Source organism: Protopterus annectens, chromosome 3.part1, assembly GCF_019279795.1.
Source record: "Protopterus annectens isolate FY-2018-M chromosome 3.part1, PAN1.0, whole genome shotgun sequence".
NCBI lineage: Eukaryota > Metazoa > Chordata > Ceratodontiformes > Protopteridae > Protopterus > Protopterus annectens.
The window spans coordinates 1,863,522,429-1,863,541,308 of record NC_056732.1 but is presented as its reverse complement, the minus strand read 5'-3'; the positions used below and the strand labels follow the sequence as shown (position 1 = coordinate 1,863,541,308).

Here is an 18,880-nt window from a genome sequence, read left to right as displayed (position 1 = left end):
AAAATCAAAAAAAAAATGGCCAGAGTGCAAGCAAAACTCTTACTTAATGAAATACAGGGAAGCGCTTTTCATTTGTAAAATAACAAACTTCATCAGACTAAAACAGTGTTAAACCACAACTGAACTTCTTAAATAGCATTTTATAAGCCCGCCCTACACTAGAAAGGAAATCATGTCATAAAATTTTAATTTTTTTTAAAATATAAATAAGCACATATATATAAAACACACATAAAATACATTAACTAAATTCCTTCATTAATAGATAATATAAATACATCCTAGTTGATTATTATTAATTAAAATATTTCTTGTTGTAGACAATGGGGCCCATGGATGCTACATTTAGAAAGAGTAGAATTAAACTGGCAACTAAAATTACATTCTTATGTATGGCCGGGTTTGAAGGACTACTGTGCCTATACTCAGGCTAAAAGCATTACTTAGGTGTGATTATTTGTAAGCTGGTTTTAATTATGGTTGACCTGCGTTTTATATATATATATATATATATATATATATATATATATATATATATATATATTTTTTTTTTTTAACAAGTAATATTTTAATTAATCAACTAGGATGTCTTTAGATTATTTATTAATGAAGGAATTTAGTTAATGTCTTTTATGTGTATTTTACATATGTGCTTATATATTAAAAAAAAATTAAAATTTTGTTATGACATAATTTCCTTTCTAGTGTAGGGCGGGCTTATAAAATGCTATTTAAGAAGTTCAGTTGTGGTTTAATACTGTTTTAGTCTGATGAAGTTTGTTATTTTACAAACGAAAAGCGCTTCACTGTATTTCATTAAATAAGAGTTTTGCTTACACAATGGCCTTTTTTGTCTTTTTTTTGTGAATTAACATGGAACAACTGACTAAAGTACAACAGACTCTTCTTGTTCTCTCTCTGTTTAACTTCAATAATGGCTGAAATGTTTCTGCTGGTACATCTGTAGATATAAGTACTCACTACAGACTGTGCAGGGACATGTGGAGCCTGGTTTACATAAAGACATGCCAGACATTTTGAAATGATCAGTGATGTGATGATGTGTGATGTACCACTCTGACTGTAACAGAATTCATAAATAACCTGCCACATACATCTTGTATCGTACATCTCTAGATATGAAGTACTAACTACAGACTGTGCAGGGACATGTGATGCCTGGTTTACATAAAGACATGCCAGACATTTTGAAGTGACCAATGATGCGATGATGTGTGATGTACCTCTGGCTGTAACAGAATTCATAAATAACCCTGCCACATACACCTTGTAATGTAATCTGTAAATATGAAGTTCTCACTACAGACTGCCCAGGGACATATGGAGCCTGGTTTATATAAAGACATGCCAGAGATTTTGAAGTGACCAATGATGTGATGATGTGTGATGTACTTCTGACTGGCTACAGCAGAATTCATAAATACCCCTGAAGAAGATGCTTTTTGATGCAGTAACCTAAACCATGAACCACACTATCCTCGCAAATACGGATTGGTGCACAGCCAAAATATCACAACATAAACACAAAAGAGCCAGCACAAAAGTCAGGTTCCAACCAGTTTAATGATATTTAAAACATATTATACAATGCCCCCCCCATTAATATTCCAAAATGTGCACGCTGATTGGCCAACATGCCTGCTGTAAATCCCACAATATACCAACGGAAAAAGGTCTGGTTGCCCAGACGTTTTTCCGTTGGTATAAAGTGTCCAAAACCTTTTTTTTAATAAATAAAAAAAAAAAAAAAAAAGAAAAAACATAGCACCGGAGACCTTCTCTGTGGCTTCCTTTTCAAAGCATTGATGTACCGGGTATGCGTGGGAATGCAAGTCCCATATGCATGCGCAGTACATCAACACAAGGTAGCAGTATACCACCACCAGAAGAGCAGTAATGCGCCATTATACAAAGACATTATTTAAGAAAAGTATTTTTTCTTAAATAATGTCATTGTATAATTGCAATAACCAACTCCGTGGTTGTGGTATGTTGAAATTTACCCACTGTTGGCTTTGTTTAATCACTCGGGCTTCACCCTCGTGATTAAACCACGCCAACCGTGGGTAAATCTTCAATATACCACACCACATCGTCAGTTATTGCTTAAGTAGACCACATCCAAACTGGAATATCAGTACAGCATACCAGTTTCAGCCTTAAGCCTTCATCAGTGCATATTAACTCATATTCCTTAGTGGATTTAAATACTATCCTTCAGCCAGTTAAGGCTACAGTTAATCATCATAGCTATTCATTAAGCCCTGGTGCAAATAAATAATCCTAATCTAATAATCCACATTTGTTCCTTTTGATAAGCATCCAATTTTATTATCAGTTTTAAAATTGATCCTATTAATAATAGTAAACCTAAACCGGGCAGATGTATGTTTTAAAGTGTGTTTGTATAATGCATTGGTGTATCTAGCACAACGTATATCAATAAAGTGCTCCATCATCCTTAACTTCAATGGACGTGAAGTTTGCCCCACATAGAATGCAGAGCAAAAACACGTGGCTAAGTACACAACTCAATCAGTGTTGCAATTCCCATATGTCTGAATCTCAAAAACTTTAGAATTATTCTTAGAACTAAAGTACGTATCTTTATTAATAAATTGACAGAACTTACAATGTTCATATGGAAAACATCCCATTAATTTACCTCCATCATTCCCGGCCTAAAATACATATGTACTCCTACAATGTATATGTTTGTAATGATTAAAGCAGCCAGCCAAAGTTTTCCCTTTCCTATATGAAAATAAACATTGACAGGGTACAATATCTCCAAGTTTGTCATACATCAATAACACATCCCAATGTTTAAATATCAAATTTCTAATGAATGCGGTGTTCTCCCCAAAACTCATAACAAACAGTATAGGTTGTTTAGTTGACCTGTTCTTATCTGAATATTATAACAAAGAATATCTAGATACTTCCTCCATGGCCCGACATGCTTGGTTGATAACATTAGTCGGATAACCCCTATCTAAAAATCTATGAACCAAATCCTGCTGCTGTACCCTCAAATCCAGGACAGATGAGCATATTCTCTTGAGTCTAAAAAACTGGGATTTAGGAATGTTATTAAGCATATATTTCAGATGACAACTAGAGGCATGTAATAAAGTATTGAAATTAGAATACTTCCTAAAGATAGAACTTTGCAAAGTGCCATCTTGCTTTACTATAACTTGTACATCCAAAAACTGAATAGATTTAGCATGATAATTCACCCTGAATTTGATTCCCCATTCGGGCTGGATGGAGATAAATTAATGGGATGTTTGTGGACCTTGTAAGTTCTGTCAATTTATTAACAAAGTTACATACTTTAGTTCTAAGAATAGTTCTAAAGTTTTTGAGATTTGGACATATGAGAATTGTAACACCGATTGGGTTGTGTACTTAGCCACATATTTTTGCTTTGCATTCCATGTGGGGAAAACGTCACGTCCATTGAAGTTAAGGATGTTGGAGCACTTTAGTCATATACGTTGTGCTAGATACACCAATAATAACAATAAAAAAGGTGCAAACCAGATGAAATACGAACAAAGATGTTAATAACATCTAAGGAATTTGGTGACAACAAGACCTTTAACAATGGTCATTATGGTGTTGTTTGTTCACTTGATATGATGGTTGATAGCTTCGGTATTAAGAACCTAGTGGAGAAAAATTGAAATATTTTAAAAGGAAATTCAGATTTAGTTAAGGTTTTGGGGGATCGACCTAGGTTTGTTTACAAGAATCATTCTAATTTTAAAAGGTTATTAGAAAATGACCATTTAGGTCATAAGGACAATCGACACTTAACACATAGGAAAGGCATGTACAAATGTCAGCAATCTAACTTCTGTAGATACATCTCTGAAGGGCCTTATGTTATGTTAGAACATTTGAATGTGACATCTGAAGTCCCTGGTTTTGTTAACTGTTTAACTAGGGTGGTTGTTTACATTAGTTTGTGTAGTGGTTGTTCGGCGTTCTACGTGGGTATGACTACTCGTAGTCTACGAGAACGCATAAGAGAACATATTTACAGCATCAAGATTAAGGATTCTAGAACTGCTTTATGTAGACATTCCTTGGAATGTGTGAAATACAAGAAATTCCTTTTTTCCATTTTGGAAGTTGGTCAAATGGATTTGAGGGGTGGGGATTTCAAAAACTACCTCGAACAGACAGAAACCATAAGGCAGATTAAACTTGGTGCTGATAGGAAGCCTGGATTAAATGAGGCTGTTAACATAAAATGTTTTTTAAAACATAGAAAACTAAGTTTGAACAAACATATGGATTTAATTACTTATATTGATTAAGGTTTTAACACTTTTTTCTGTGTTTAATATTATTCTTTGTATGGTCCTGTTTACAGATTCTGTCTTTTTAAAAGGTTTTTATGTTAAGTAATTTGTATTAATGATTTAATTAGTTGATTGGTTCCATTATTTATACGTTGGTTCTACAAGTGGATCATGTTTTCTGATGAAGTCTTGTGACGAAAGCGTTTAATAAACTGTGGTACGCTAAACAGGTTTACACTTTCTTTGCCTTGACCATCGGTTCCTGATTTTTGTTTCTTTGTTCGTATTTCATCTGGTTTGCACCTTTTTTATTGTGGTTTCTGAGCGGGTGCTTTCTTGATGGCCAAGGCAGCAGCGGATCCGTTAATGGAGCTAACTATCCATTCTACCCCTTCGGGTAAAGATACTGGGCTTGTTCAAGTGCTTCTAACTACTATGGTTGACATTCAAAAATCTCTTAAAATACTTACTTCTAAACTTCATGGTGCAAGTATTACCACCTCTTCCTCCAACTCTGATGGTGAGGAGAATACGATTATCGACCTGGAAAAGGAGAATGTTTTTTTCTCCAGTTGCTGAGGTTGGTAAAGATAAACATGGAATTAAGTTATTTTCTAATTCAGCTGGTTCCCATAGAAACATCAAGTCTATGCTGGAGATTAACTATGATCCTTTCACGACAGCGGACTATCGGGTTACTAGGACTAAAACAGAAGAATTCCATGGCAAATTTGAACATCTTGGGAAACTTTTAAAAAAATACAGGTCTCTTGATTTAGAGAATCGGTACTTTCAGCGATGTTTGGAACTAGAGATTGTCCCGAAAGGGCTAAGATTTTTCAAGTGCCTAATGGGGTAAGTGGGGACGATTGCTTCTTTAAGACTTTAACTTCTTTTTTTAATAATGCTGGTTTAGAATTTTTAAAGTTGCTCATTGAAAATAACACCAACAAAATGTTGCAACTTAAAGAGTACATACTAAAAATTGACAATGATGTTAACCGTTTATTGGTGGACTTTGGGTCTGACGATGCTTACCAGCAACTTTTTACTGAAGTTGAACACTATATTAATGAAGTTACTGCTCGTAAGCACACTAAGTTGCTTTGCGATGTCACGGCTTATGAAAACAGCAGTGCTTACAGTAACTTTGAACCCAATCAGAGGCGTATTTATGCTGTTGACCATGTTGGTACTTTCAAACCGAAACCAGGCTTGAGCATGACGTCTTTTAACAACAGACTTAAATCCTTTAGACTCAATAGAACGGACACTTCTGTTAAGAGGATTACACCCTCGGCTCCTATAAAAAAGTTTTTTCTTAATAAAAATGATGGCGACATCAATGTGGAAGAACCAAAAGAAATTTCCCTTACTAAACATGACGGTGGTAATCAATATCCATCTGGAAGTGCTGTTAATGATGTTGTTCCCAAGACTTTTTTAGCCAAGAAAGGGAACAATGTAAAAAGGATGGTGACCACAAGAAGCAGAATGATAACCAGCTCAAATTCATCGGGGGACGAAATTTAGGGACTTCCAATGTAATTTTATGTGACATTTTTGATGTTGTGAATTTATCTGATACATTACTAACAGATGTTGAGTTACGCATTTTATGGTATGGTCTAAACTTTGTTCCTACTCGAAGGGCTGAATTCAGCAAAACTGTTATTGACATAAAAAAATATACTCGTAATTTGAACCTTCAGTTCTTAATGCATAATGTACCTAGTTCAAATGATGTGTTCATTAAACCTTCCACCTATACACCTTCTTTAAATAACACCATTAGGGTTTTCGAGGAGGTTTGTTTGCAGGAGCTTTTTGAATTTTTAAAAAGAAAGGGGAATTGGGTTGATAATTTAACCCACGTACAGCGTAAGGCCTTAAGTGAACTTAGAAAAAAATCCCATCTAAGATTTATGAAGAGTGACAAAGGGGGCAACATTGTCATTATGAATGTAGCTAAATATAAAGAAAGTATGTTAAATATTCTTAGTAACACAGATGAGTACGATAAAGTGTGTTTATTTGACATGCATCGTAGTTACCGGAACATCCATTCATTTTTATATGAAGCTTTAATGACTGGGGATATGGATTTCAAAATGTATGATTTTTGTGTTGTTGAGAAACCTAAGGTTGGGGTGCTATTTGGCATTCCCAAAATTCATAAGGACTTAGTTAACCCCCCTTTTAGACCTATTGTTTCCTCACCACGTTCCATAACCTTAGGAATTGCTTTAATGGTTGATGCTTTATTAAGCCCCTTAATACAGGATTCTAAGTCTTATTTGAAAGACTCATGGGACTTTTTGAATAAATTAAGAACATTTTCACAGTTAGTGGATTTAAATGTGGTTGAGCATGTTATGTTTTCCATCTGTGTTGTGTCTTTATATACTTGTATCCCTCATGAGGAGGGGGTTGAAGCTGTCCGTAATTTTCTAACCCAACATTCGAAGATGAAAGCAGGAACGATTTCTCTGGCCTGTAGTTTAGTTGACATAGTTTTAAACAACAATTTCTTTTTATTTGAAGACACTTACTACAAGCAAAAAAGAGGGGTTGCTATGGGGTCAGCAGCTGCCCCGACGTATGCCAGTATACTTATGGCTTGGTGGGAAACAAATGTTTTAGTTGAAATTGGAAAGCACTACAAAATACTTTTTTACTCTAGATTTGTAGATGACCATTTCTTTATTAATGAAGGTACACCAGATATGGTGGCTGCTTTCTTGGTTGATGTTAACAACTCTTCTGAATTTTTAAAATTTGTATTAAGCGAAAGAGACTACTTCATTAATTTTTTAGATGTTACTCTTTGGTGGGATAACATGGAGAATACGTTTCAAAGTAGAATTTTTTGTAAAAAGACTTTTACTAATGGTTATTTACATTATAACAGCAATCACCCCAAACATGTAAAGAAAAACATTCCTAGGGGACAATATATCAGAGCTTGTCGTATGACAACCAAGGACAGTGATTTACTTAAAGAATTTGAACTTATCACAGCAATGTTTGTTAACAGGGGATATGATGAAATGTATTTGAACAATTTGAGGCTTGATATTTTTAACAAACGAAATTCATGATATCCAGCCTTATTGAGGGCACCTTTAATAACATCTAAGGAATTTGGTGACAACAAGACCTTTAACAATGGTCATTATGGTGTTGTTTGTTCACTTGATATGACGGTTGATAGCTTCAGTATTAAGAACCTAGTGGAGAAAAATTGGAATATTGTAAAAGGAAATTCAGATTTAGTTAAGGTTCTGGGGGATCAACCTAAGTTTGTTTACAAGAATCATTCTAATTTTAAAAGGTTATTAGAAAATGACCATTTAGGTCATAAGGACAATCGACACTTAACACATAGGAAAAGCATGTACAAATGTAAGCAATGTAACTTCTGTAGATACATCTCTGAAGGGCCTTATGTTATGTTAGAACATTTGAATGTGACATTTGAAGTCCCTGGTTTTGTTAACTGTTTAACTAGGGGGGGTTGTTTACATTAGTTTGTGTAGTGGTTGTTCGGCATTCTACATGGGTATGACTACTCGTAGTCTACGAGAACGCATAAGAGAACATATTTACAGCATCAAGATTAAGGATTCTAGAAGTGCCTTATGTAGACATTCCTTGGAATGTGTGAAATACAAGAAATTCCTTTTTTCCATTTTGGAAGTTGGTCAAATGGATTTGAGGGGTAGGGATTTCAAAAAAGTACAGTTTTGTACCTACCATAAATGTAGATGTCCGATAGACATGCAACTGCAGTCATAACATGTGGGTTGTCCTGCCTCAGGCAGCCCTCAGTCGGCCGGATTCCAAAGTCTGGGTCCGACGTCGGCTGATGTCGCATTTCTCTCCGACGTCAGAGCAGCTGGAGTACATAAGCATCAGCCGACGCCATTTTCTTCAGTGTTTCTTGCCCCAGATGCCAGGTGCCCTCCAAGGAAGGCTGTAATCAAATTGGAAGACAAAAACAGGATTCCAAACAAATAAAAGAGCAATAAAACAAATACACCATAACAGATATCCCCAGCTAAGAGTAACAGGGATAGGAGTGGACCCTAGGCATAGAGGGGTATGGAGGGAGGGAAAATCGACTGCAGTTGCATGTCTATCGGACATCTACATTTATGGTAGGTACAAAACTGTACTATGTCCTTCAAGAATGCAACTGCAGTCATAACATGTGGGTAGAATACCATCGCTTAGGTCGGGGACTAGGAATGCTCTAGGAAAAAGGTGGTATGCCAATCAACCCCTGCAGGACTGCCAAGCAAAGCCTGCTCTGGATCTGGAGTATAGAGGGAGATTGTAGTGTTTGGAGAATGTATGCACGGAGCTCCATGTAGCAGCTTCTAGAATGTCCTTGGTAGGCACCCCTCTTAGGAATGCTGTAGAGGTGGCCGTAGCTCTGGTGGAATGTGGTCTGACATTGGCTGGAACAGTCTTTCCATGAAAGGAATAACAGAATCTGATGCAATGTCCAATCCATTTTGAAATAGTCTGTTTTGAAATTGCTTTTCCTTGGACTGCAGGGGCGTAAGCTACAAAAAGTTGTTCAGACTTCCTACTGGCCTTGGTTCTGTCCAGGTAGTATCAAAGTTGTCTGTGAATGTCCAAGGTATGCAACAGTCTTTCCCCTTATTCTCAGGATTGGGGAAGAAAGCAGGCAGATGAATTGCTTGATTTAAAGAAACCCTAGAAACCACCTTTGGCATGAAAGTAGGGTTGGTCCTTAATGAAACCCTGTCTCTGTGAAAAATAATAAAGGGTGGTATTGCCATTAGGGCCTGTAGCTCCGAAACCCTTCTTGCTGAGGTAATTGCCAACAGGAAAGCTGTCTTCCATGAGAGAAATTGCAAGTCAACTGTAGCTGCTGGCTCAAATGGAGGTAGAGTCAGTTTTTCTAGGACAAAATTGAGGTCCCAGGCTGGCACTGGGGCCTTTCTTGGTGGCTTAATGTTCTTGATTCCCCTGAGGAATTGCCTTAGTAAAGGGTGTGAAAAAACAGGAGGATCAGTGTTGTATCTAGCTGAAATAGCAGATGCATGTATCTTTATAGAAGAATATGAGAGGCCGTTCTTTAACATATCTGCCAAATATTCCAAGATGAGTGGGATGTTCAACAATGATGCATCATGTCCCTTGCTGGTATTCCAATTGCTGAATCTTTTCCACTTTGCTAAGTAAACCTTTCTGGTGGATGGTCTTCGAGCCTCTGTTAGTATCCGCTGAACTTCCTTGGAGAGAGATAGGCTGAAGTTATTTATGGGATCTCCCAGGCTGTTAGCTGCAGTGTCTGAAGATTTGGATGCACTGTTTTGAAATTGCGTTGAGTCAAAAGTAGAGGCCATTGGGGAAGGGCCCACCTCCTGGTGTGACATAGGCTCCGTAGTAGTGGGTACCAGTGTTGTCTTGGCCAGTCCGGAGCTATTATGATTCCCTTGGGTCTCTCTGCTTTGATCTTTAGTAATACTGAGGTCATCAGTGGCAGAGGTGGGAATGCATAGATTGATAGGGAGTTCCAGTTGAATGAGAGGGCATCTATTTTCCAAGCTTTTGGATGGTATGTCCTTGTGCAGAATTTCGGTAGAAGATGGTTGAGGTGAGAGGCAAATAGGTCCACTTCTGGCTTGCCCCATGTCGAAGTGAGTTGTCTGAAGGCCTTCGGATGTAACCTCCACTCATGTGGATCTGTGAAAATTCCTGCTTAGGCTGTCGGCCAACACATTGTCTTTTCCTGGAACAAACTGGGATTGTAACTGGATGTTTAGGCTCAGTGATTTCTCCCAAAAGATGCACTGTCAGTCTGCAAAGGGGGTAAGAGTGGGTGCCCCCTTGCTTGTTTATGTACCACATCACAGTGGTGTTGTCTGTCCATATCAGTAAATGGCCTTGCTGGAGTTGGTGTTGAAAGGCCTCGATGGCATGCATTACTGCCAGCATTTCCTTTTGGTTTATATGCAGATGTGTTTCCTTTGGAGTCCATTGTCCCTGTATACATCTGCCTTCCATGTGCGCCCCCCATCCAAGGTCTGAGGCATCTGTGGTAATGGTCTGTGTTATCTGTGGTTTTTTGAATGACATACCTGTGTTTGCCTGGCTCACCGAGGCCCACCATAGGAATTCCTTTTGTAGGCATGGAATGAGCGGTATGATTGCCTCCAAGTTGTTGCTGTGTTGAGACCAAATGCTTTTTAGGTATCATTGAAGCTTTCTCATGTGTAGTCTTGCTAATGGAACCAGGAGAATGTAGGATGCCATGTAACCCAGGGCCTGTAGGAATCTCCTTGCAGTCATCTGGGTGAGTTTTGCTAAACCTTTGAAGTAATGAGTTAACTTCTCTTGCTTGTCTTCTGTCAGGTAAGCCATCTGAGAGGCTGTGTCTAGTTTGGCTCCTAAGAAGATTATTTGCTGGGATGGCTGCAGTCTTGACTTTTGGAAGTTGACTGTGTATCCCAGAGCTTGAAGTAATCGTATGACATAATCCAGGTTTTTTGTCAACATCAATTTGTCGTCCGCTTGTATGAGGCAGTCGTCCAGGTACGGGTAAATTTGTATCCCTGGAGCCTGCAATGAGCAATTACTGAAGCCAGGCATTTTGTGAATACTCTGGGCGCAGTAGATAAGCCAAATGGCAATGCTGAGAATTGATAATGCTCTGGCCCTGCAAGAAATATGAGGTATCTTCTGCAGCTGTGTCTGATAGGGACATGCAGGTATGCCTCCTTGAGGTCCAGAGTAATCAGCCAAGACCCCTTGCCCAGCATGGGAAGGAGTTGCTGTAAAGTCAGCATTTTGAACTTTGGTACTATGAGAAAGGTGTTTAATGCGGACAAGTCCAGTATTGGTCTCCATTGAGATTCTTTTCTTGGAACAAGGAACAGTCTTGAGTAAAACCCCTGGCCTTGTTCTTGTTGTGGAACTCTTTCTGTTGCTTTCATCCGAGTCAGCAGAGTGATTTGCTTGATAGCCTCTGCCCTCTGGTGTTGTGGTAGGTTTGGCATGCCTTGTTTTCTTGGTAAGGTATGAAAATGAAACCTGTACCCTCGGTCTATAATGTCTAAAATCCATTTGTCCTTTGTCAGTCTGTGCCAATTTTCTGCAAACAGAGATAATTTCCCGCCCAAGGGAGCTTCTTTTTGTTCCCTGGTAGGCGGTAGTAGAGGAAAGTCATTGAGATTGTGGTTGTGGGGCAGGTGAAACCCCTGCGTCACTTCTTTGGTTTCCTGGCTGTCATTGTCGTCCCCTGTAAGGGCCTCTGTATTGGCCTCTTCCTCGGCCACTTCTGTTCTTACCCCTTTGAAACTTTTCTGGATTAGGAAAGGACCAGTTTTTTGAAGGCCAATTCCTACTGAATCTGGGGGGTTGAACCTGGAGGAAATCTTTCACCGTCTGAACTGATTTTGCTTTTTCTTCGATGGTCTTTAACACATCCTTAGCATTTGCATCAAAAAGCTTGTTCTTTTCCAAAGGTGCATCCAGAAGTTTTGCTTTTACATGATCTGGTAGAGGTTGATCTTTTAACCAAGCATGTTTACGGATGACTGCCCCTGTCATAGCTGCCCTACATGAAGCTTCCAGTGCATCATATCCACACTGCAGGAAGTGATTGCTAACTTGCTGAGTGTTATGTACAGCTTCCTGCAAAGTCTTCCTGACTAAAGGATCAGGAGTGGCTAATGTTTTTTGTAAATCTTCTAACAGATAATCCTGATATTGTAACATATGAAAAAGGCAATTTAAAGCTCTCATAGATAAGGTAGTGGAGGTGTAAACCTTTTTACCCCATCTCTCTAATGACCTTGCTTCCCTGTTGGAGGGCAAAGGATTTTTTGAGGTGGAGGCTGAAACTCCTTTAGGCCCCTGTGAAATAGTTTCCAAATCAGCAGTATGGGCCCTGAATAAATGGGAATGAGTTTCTGGGACCCTGTAATACCTGTCTGGCTTGGCTGGAGCAGGAGGAAGAGAATCAGGGGTAGCACTAGAATCAGAATACAAATCATCCAGAACATCAAGTACAGGAGGAATAACTAAGGGCCTGTGCTGGGGCTTCTTAAGGAAAGTCCTAAGGCGTTTCCTAGAATCAGAATATTCCTGACCTTGCCACTTGAAATGTTCCCTCATGGAGTGCAGCACTTCCCCAAAAGAAATATCCTCAGGAGGGGAGGCCGAGGGGATGGAATCTTCTGCATCCGAGTCCTCATAGGTCTGGAAGAGCTCTTCCTGGCTATCAGAGTGGACAGAGCCCTCAGAATCTTCATCTGAAGGAGTAGGGTCAGAGGGTTCAACCCGGGGCCTTTTATCAGAAGGAGGCTGGGATCCTCTCTCAGGATGGGCCTGTGAACCTCTAATCATGGAAATTAAATCAGCAGCCATGGACATAATTTGTGTCTCTGGAGTAGGCTGAGGTAAGGATTTAGAAGTAATATGCTTTGTTTTGCTGGCTGCCTTAGCCCTAGTGTAGGCCTTAATAGACATGGCCATGGGGGGCCTGGCAGCTCCACGTGCAGGAGTGACCATGTCTACAGCAATGGTCTCGGGCATTTCCTCGGTTTCGGTATCCGGAGGAAAATCGATAACTGGCGTCGGAGTAATGTCTGGAATCGGAGTAGTCGGTAATGCGGTGTCTTCGGTTCGGAGCGGTGGAGAGACTGTCTCAGAGGGAACCGGAGCACTCGCGCTAGGTTTTGGCGTGGAGTCGGAAGTAGACGCGGGCCGAGGATGTCGGTCCCGGTCTTTGCGCTTTTTGGGAGTTTGCGATGTCGGAAGATCCGACGGCATGGTGTAAGCAAATTTATCACCGAAAAAATCTTCAGCGAACTCCGCCCGGCGCCTGAGAGTGCGCTTGTTGAAGCGAGCACAGGCTACACAGGCCGAGACGTCGTGGTCTGGGCCCAGGCAAGGGAGACAGTAAGAGTGGAAATCCTTATGAGGTATTTGTTTACCACAAGAAAGACAATTGTTAACTTTTTCAGTAATTTCTGACATCAGCTGAGGCAAGAAAAGGTCCCCAACGGGGTACTTAGCTTTTTTGATGACTTCGGTATCGAAGAATACAGGAGCTGACCGACCGGCACTTGCGAACTGCTTCTGCTTCGGGCACCGCGCAGCAAGAAAGACTGAAGAAAATGGTGTCGGCTGATGCTTATGTACTCCAGCCGCTCTGACGTCGGAGAGAAATGCGACATCAGCCGACGTCGGGCCCAGACTTTGGAATCCGGCCGACCGAGGGCTGCCTGAGGCAGGACAACCCACATGTTATGACTGCAGTTGCATTCTTGAAGGACATCTACCTCGAACAGAGAGAAACCATATGGCAGATTAAACTTGGTGCTGACAGGAAGCCTGGATTAAATGAGGCTGTTAACATAAAATGTTTTTTAAAACATAGAAAACTAAGTTTGAACAAACATATGGATTTAATTACTTATATTGATTAAGGTTTTAACATCTTTTTTCTGTGTTTAATATTATTCTTTGTATGGTCCTGTTTACAGATTCTGTTTTTTTAAAAGGTTTTTATGTTAAGTAATTTGTATTAATGATTTAATTAGTTGATTGGTTCGATTATTTATACGTTGGTTCTACAAGTGGATCATGTTTTCTGATGAAGTCTTTTGACGAAAGCGTTTAATAAACTGTGGTACGCTAAACAGGTTTACACTTTCTTTGCCTTGACCATCGGTTCCTGATTTTTGTTTCTTTCTAGATACACCAATGCATTATACAAACACACTTTAAAATATACATCTGCCCGGTTTAGGTTTACTATTATTGACAGGGTAAATTTTAAAACTGATAATAAAATTGGATGGCATTCTATGCTTAATCAAAAGGAACAAATGTGGATTATTAGATTAGAAGCATTATTTGCACCAGGGCTTAATGAACAATTATAATGATTAACTGTAGGCTTAATTGGCTGAGAGATAGCATTTAAATCCACTAAGGGGTGTGAGTTAATATGCACTGATGAAGGCTTAAGGCTGAAACAGGTATGCGTTACTGATATTCAATTTGGATGTGGTCTACTATGTTTTAAATGTCATTAAACTGGTTGGAAGCTGACTTTGGTGCTGGCTCTTTTGTGTTTATATTTTGATGCAGTATCATAAAAAGTACCACATACATCTTGTAACATGGTACTGTTGGCCTGGGTTGGCCACTGGTGCTGTATAAAATCAGACAAAATCATCCCTGTAGAGCAACACAATCCAGTTTTCAGTAAACAAATATTTTTTCCTAGCATACCCCGCACCACAGTAGTAAAAACTCAAAGTGTACAGTCATCTCTCAATGTTTAACCCCATGATCATCTCCTACAGCTTGTGCTATAGGAAAACCCAATCTCTGCTGATGCACAAACCCATCTTCTAATTATCACAATGACTTCATTAAGTGAAAAAAGGAATTCCTGATAACACAGTTGAGCAGAATTGTTTTATATATACAGTATATGATGTTTACATTGTAACAGGAAATAGCAACTGTGTCTTTGCTTATGTAATCATCTCAACAATCTGTTGTCTCTCTTGACCCTTGTGGCTGAAGAGTTTCTGTTGTCCAGTCAACTCACGCTGTCTCTTTTATTAAAGGTTCAAAAGGTTCATAGGTGTTTACTAGGCTAATGACCACAAGGGCCTTTTTAAGCCTAGGTATACATCCAGAATCTATGACAAGTTCTTGTACCCTGGATAAATGGAAGGAGGAGCTTAGAACAATAAACATTTACAAGCAGGGGCCTGGGAAATTATCCATTTACAGGCTTCCTGTTTCCATTAGAGACAAAGGTGTCAAACGAGGGATACATTTCCTACTCCCAGATCAAACTGTGCAAGTTACGCTTGAACTGAGTTTGGGAAGAGCTCTGTTTCACATGGATTGAGTAAAATAGACTTACAGATCCTTCAGAATCATGACCATTTACATGCTGTCAGTGCCCACTACCTCAGGCTGCACAACCTTTCTACAGGAGGACCATGTCAGTCCATTCTGCAGTAAGTGCATGGTTACCCATCCACTAATCTGGGTTATGTTTAAATGAATATAATGAGTTGCATTGCTTAACATGCCGGGAAGTACACTGTAAAGGTTAAGGATGTACTGCTTAACATGCAGGGAAGTACACTGTAAAGGTTAAGGATGTACTGCTTAACATGTAGGGAAGTACACTGTAAAGGTTAAGGATGTACTGCTTAACATGTAGGGAAGTACACTGTAAAGGTTAAGGGTGCACTGCTTAACATGCAGGGAAGTACACTGTAAAGGTTAAGGGTGCACTGCTTAACATGCAGGGAAGTACACTGTAAAGGTAAAGGATGCACTGCTTAACATGCAGGGGAAGTACACTGTAAAGGTTAAGGATGTACTGCTTAACATGTAGGGAAGTACACTGTAAAGGTTAAGGATGTACTGCTTAACATGTAGGGAAGTACACTGTAAAGGTTAAGGATGTACTGCTTAACATGTAGGGAAGTACACTGTAAAGGTTAAGGATGCACTGCTTAACATGCAGGGAAGTACACTGTAAAGGTTAAGGGTGCACTGCTTAACATGCAGGGAAGTACACTGTAAAGGTAAAGGATGCACTGCTTAACATGCAGGGGAAGTATACTGTAAAGGTTAAGAATGCACTGAGCTATAAAAACCTGTCTCTCCACTATGTTTTACTTATCTGCTGGTGAAGATTTTTATTGTTTTAGTGTTATGGAGCTGTTGGATTTGTGGAGATATCAGACGTCCTGGACAATCTCATCTCTAATGACATGGTAAGCAAGCCAGAGATGGACCTTCAAAAGTCTGTAAAACACTGAATAAAGAGACAGAGCTTCCAGCCTTCCCTAACATACCACTGACCTTCTCAAGATGCTCATCTACTTACCTCAAACACATACCTCTCCCTCCATACCTTCTGCTATATAACTAATTCATCAACCACAGAACTTCATTTGTATCTTGTCTCACACAAATCTCCTCCTCTATCTTTACCGAAGGCTCTCCTTTCACCTACACAGTAATGTCTCTTTCTATATATACATGCATTCTTTGGTACTTCCATCAGCCCAAAGTGGGCACCCTATAATCATTACCACTTGCTACCTGAAAGCCTATTGCCAATGCTGTCTTTGTATAAAGTTTATTGTACAATGCAACAAAAAAGTCTTTGTATTAATTTTGTACAAAAGATTCACTTTAAGGTAAATACACACACACACACACACACACACACACACACACACACACACACACACACACACACACTCCACCGGCACAGCTGTTATACAATCACATGTAACAGACGTTTAATTCCATTTTTGCTCTGTTGTAACCACTGTCTCTGTAGAATAAGCATTTGTTCTTCATCAGATTACCTTTTAGTTTCATTCTAAAGGTAAATGTTTTTCCTAAACTGTGCTGCATGGAATTCTGTTCCATGAAGCTGGACTAATTTTACTTAATGATTTTTCATCAGTAGCTAAGCTAAACAACTGGCTTAAGTACGTCTTTGGGATTGTTATCTGCACTTTTAGTGAGTAACCCGAATTTCATGTGAAAAGCCATTTCTTAAGTGGTAGATGATAGTGCAGGTTTATTACTTTAAATACTAAAGTATTTAGCCATAGTGAGCCATTGCTTGTTATTGGAAGCCAACTTATTTCCTTTAAAGTGTCACTAACGGTTCTGGCATGACCTAAACAATTGTTGGGGTTTATGTTGATTGATTGAATACCCATTAAGTGAATTCCTCATGTCCAAATACAAATCACTGAAACCACTTTCAGTGAATTTCACTGGAAGTTTTTTTATATTTCTTTAAGGGGCAAGCTCAACTACACCCTCGTGGGGGGATGCAATCACATCCTCAGATTAAATATACCTTCTCTAAGGTCACAAAATACTTGACAAAAGGTTTACTATCAAATGTCAGAACAATAGTCTATAAAAATGTAAGTTCTCATGTTGGAAACATAGAAATCCACAACATCAATCAGCTACATCCCCAAAAGTGTACCAAATCGAGAAACACCCTATTCATGCACACATTGAAACAAGTGCTGACATGGGTCCTGCAAAGTGAGGCAAGTCCAGGATTCAATATTGTGGGTTTGGTATGGATGTATTTGAATGTTTCTCACCTGACATCCTGTAGTTTTAATGGACTAATGCTCAGACCTTTGTTAATAAGCCTGGAGAAAAGTGAATGACCCATTATTACGCAAAGTGGTTTCTGTGAGTTACCTTTGCATTAATGATACTCACCTAAAGAATACATGACCAAATGATACATTCCCATTTGTTACCTGCAGTATTCAGGTGTTTCTGATGGAGTGTTGTGTTATTACTGGAAGTGAATATTCGATTTGAAATGAGTATTTTCTTTGTTATGGCTCTTCCTGCCTCAGCTGATATACAGGACACATTGTAGTACGCCTTTAGTTGAGACAGGGCTTCTTGGATTACTGTATCTGTGTGGAATATAAATAATAAGGTAGAATCTGATATAAAACATATATATTCCTGTCTTTCTACATTTGGTCTTATATTACTTTCAGTATCATTTATTTAGAGGATTCTTTTTTAAATTTTCTATGGGGTAGCAAACAGCATAATCCTTCACTCACTTATGTTTTGGAGCAGGGCACTGATTGCTGTCTAGGAAAGAATGCTGCTGAAGTTAGCTTGCATTTTTCTTTGGAGGGTATTGAAGTTTCTTTGTCAGCATTTGATAAGAGTAACTGGTACGAATACAGAATGAAGTTGAAGTAGGGCAGCCTGACAGCGATATTAATAAAGATAACAATCAAAGGCCGAGCACTGATCCTGGGGTCACCACAGTTTAGGTTTCCTGCTTTGGGCATGACTGTCTGCCCCAGCATGCTGCTGACGTTAGCTTGTGTTTATCCTTGCAGGTTACTGAAGCCTCTTTGTCAGCATTCGATAAGAGTAACTAGTACGAATACGGAATGAAGTTGAAGTAGGGCAGCCTGACAGCGATATCATTAATAAAGATAATAATCAGAGGCTGAGCACTGATCCTGTGGGTCACCACAGTTTAGGTTTCCTGCTTCAGGAATGACTTTGTCTGCCAAAATCAAGAATGTTTTATTTATTTATGTATTTATTTACTCTGATTTGTTAATTTTGTCCCCCTCAGACCATTTTCAAGCTTGGTCTAGGTCACAGCTGTAAGAAAGAATACACAATGAATAATTCACACAAATCAAATCATTAAAGATAAAATTTAAGCCACATCAAACATTAGGACATATAAGATATATATGCAAAGTTACACAGTGAAATAGTGATAACAAATCAAGTGATGATTCCAGATCCAAGATAGCCACACAATAGTTTTAACACTAAATATATGTACCATTAAAAACGTAAGATATACAGGAAAGAGGCAGGGACATGCTTGGAATGTATTTTTTTCATCTGTGAAATGATGCAATCACTATTCTAGGAAAATTGGTTTAAGTGAAAATTTTAATGTGAGGATATATTTCCTTAAA

General features: G+C 38.9%; 1 protein-coding gene across 2 annotated transcripts in view; it reads right to left on the bottom strand.

Annotated features, from left to right (window-relative positions):
* Positions 1–18,880, bottom strand: part of LOC122798779 (zinc finger protein 271-like) — a 176,517-nt gene that overhangs the window by 7,767 nt on the left and 149,870 nt on the right. The gene's annotated exons all lie outside the window — the stretch shown is intronic.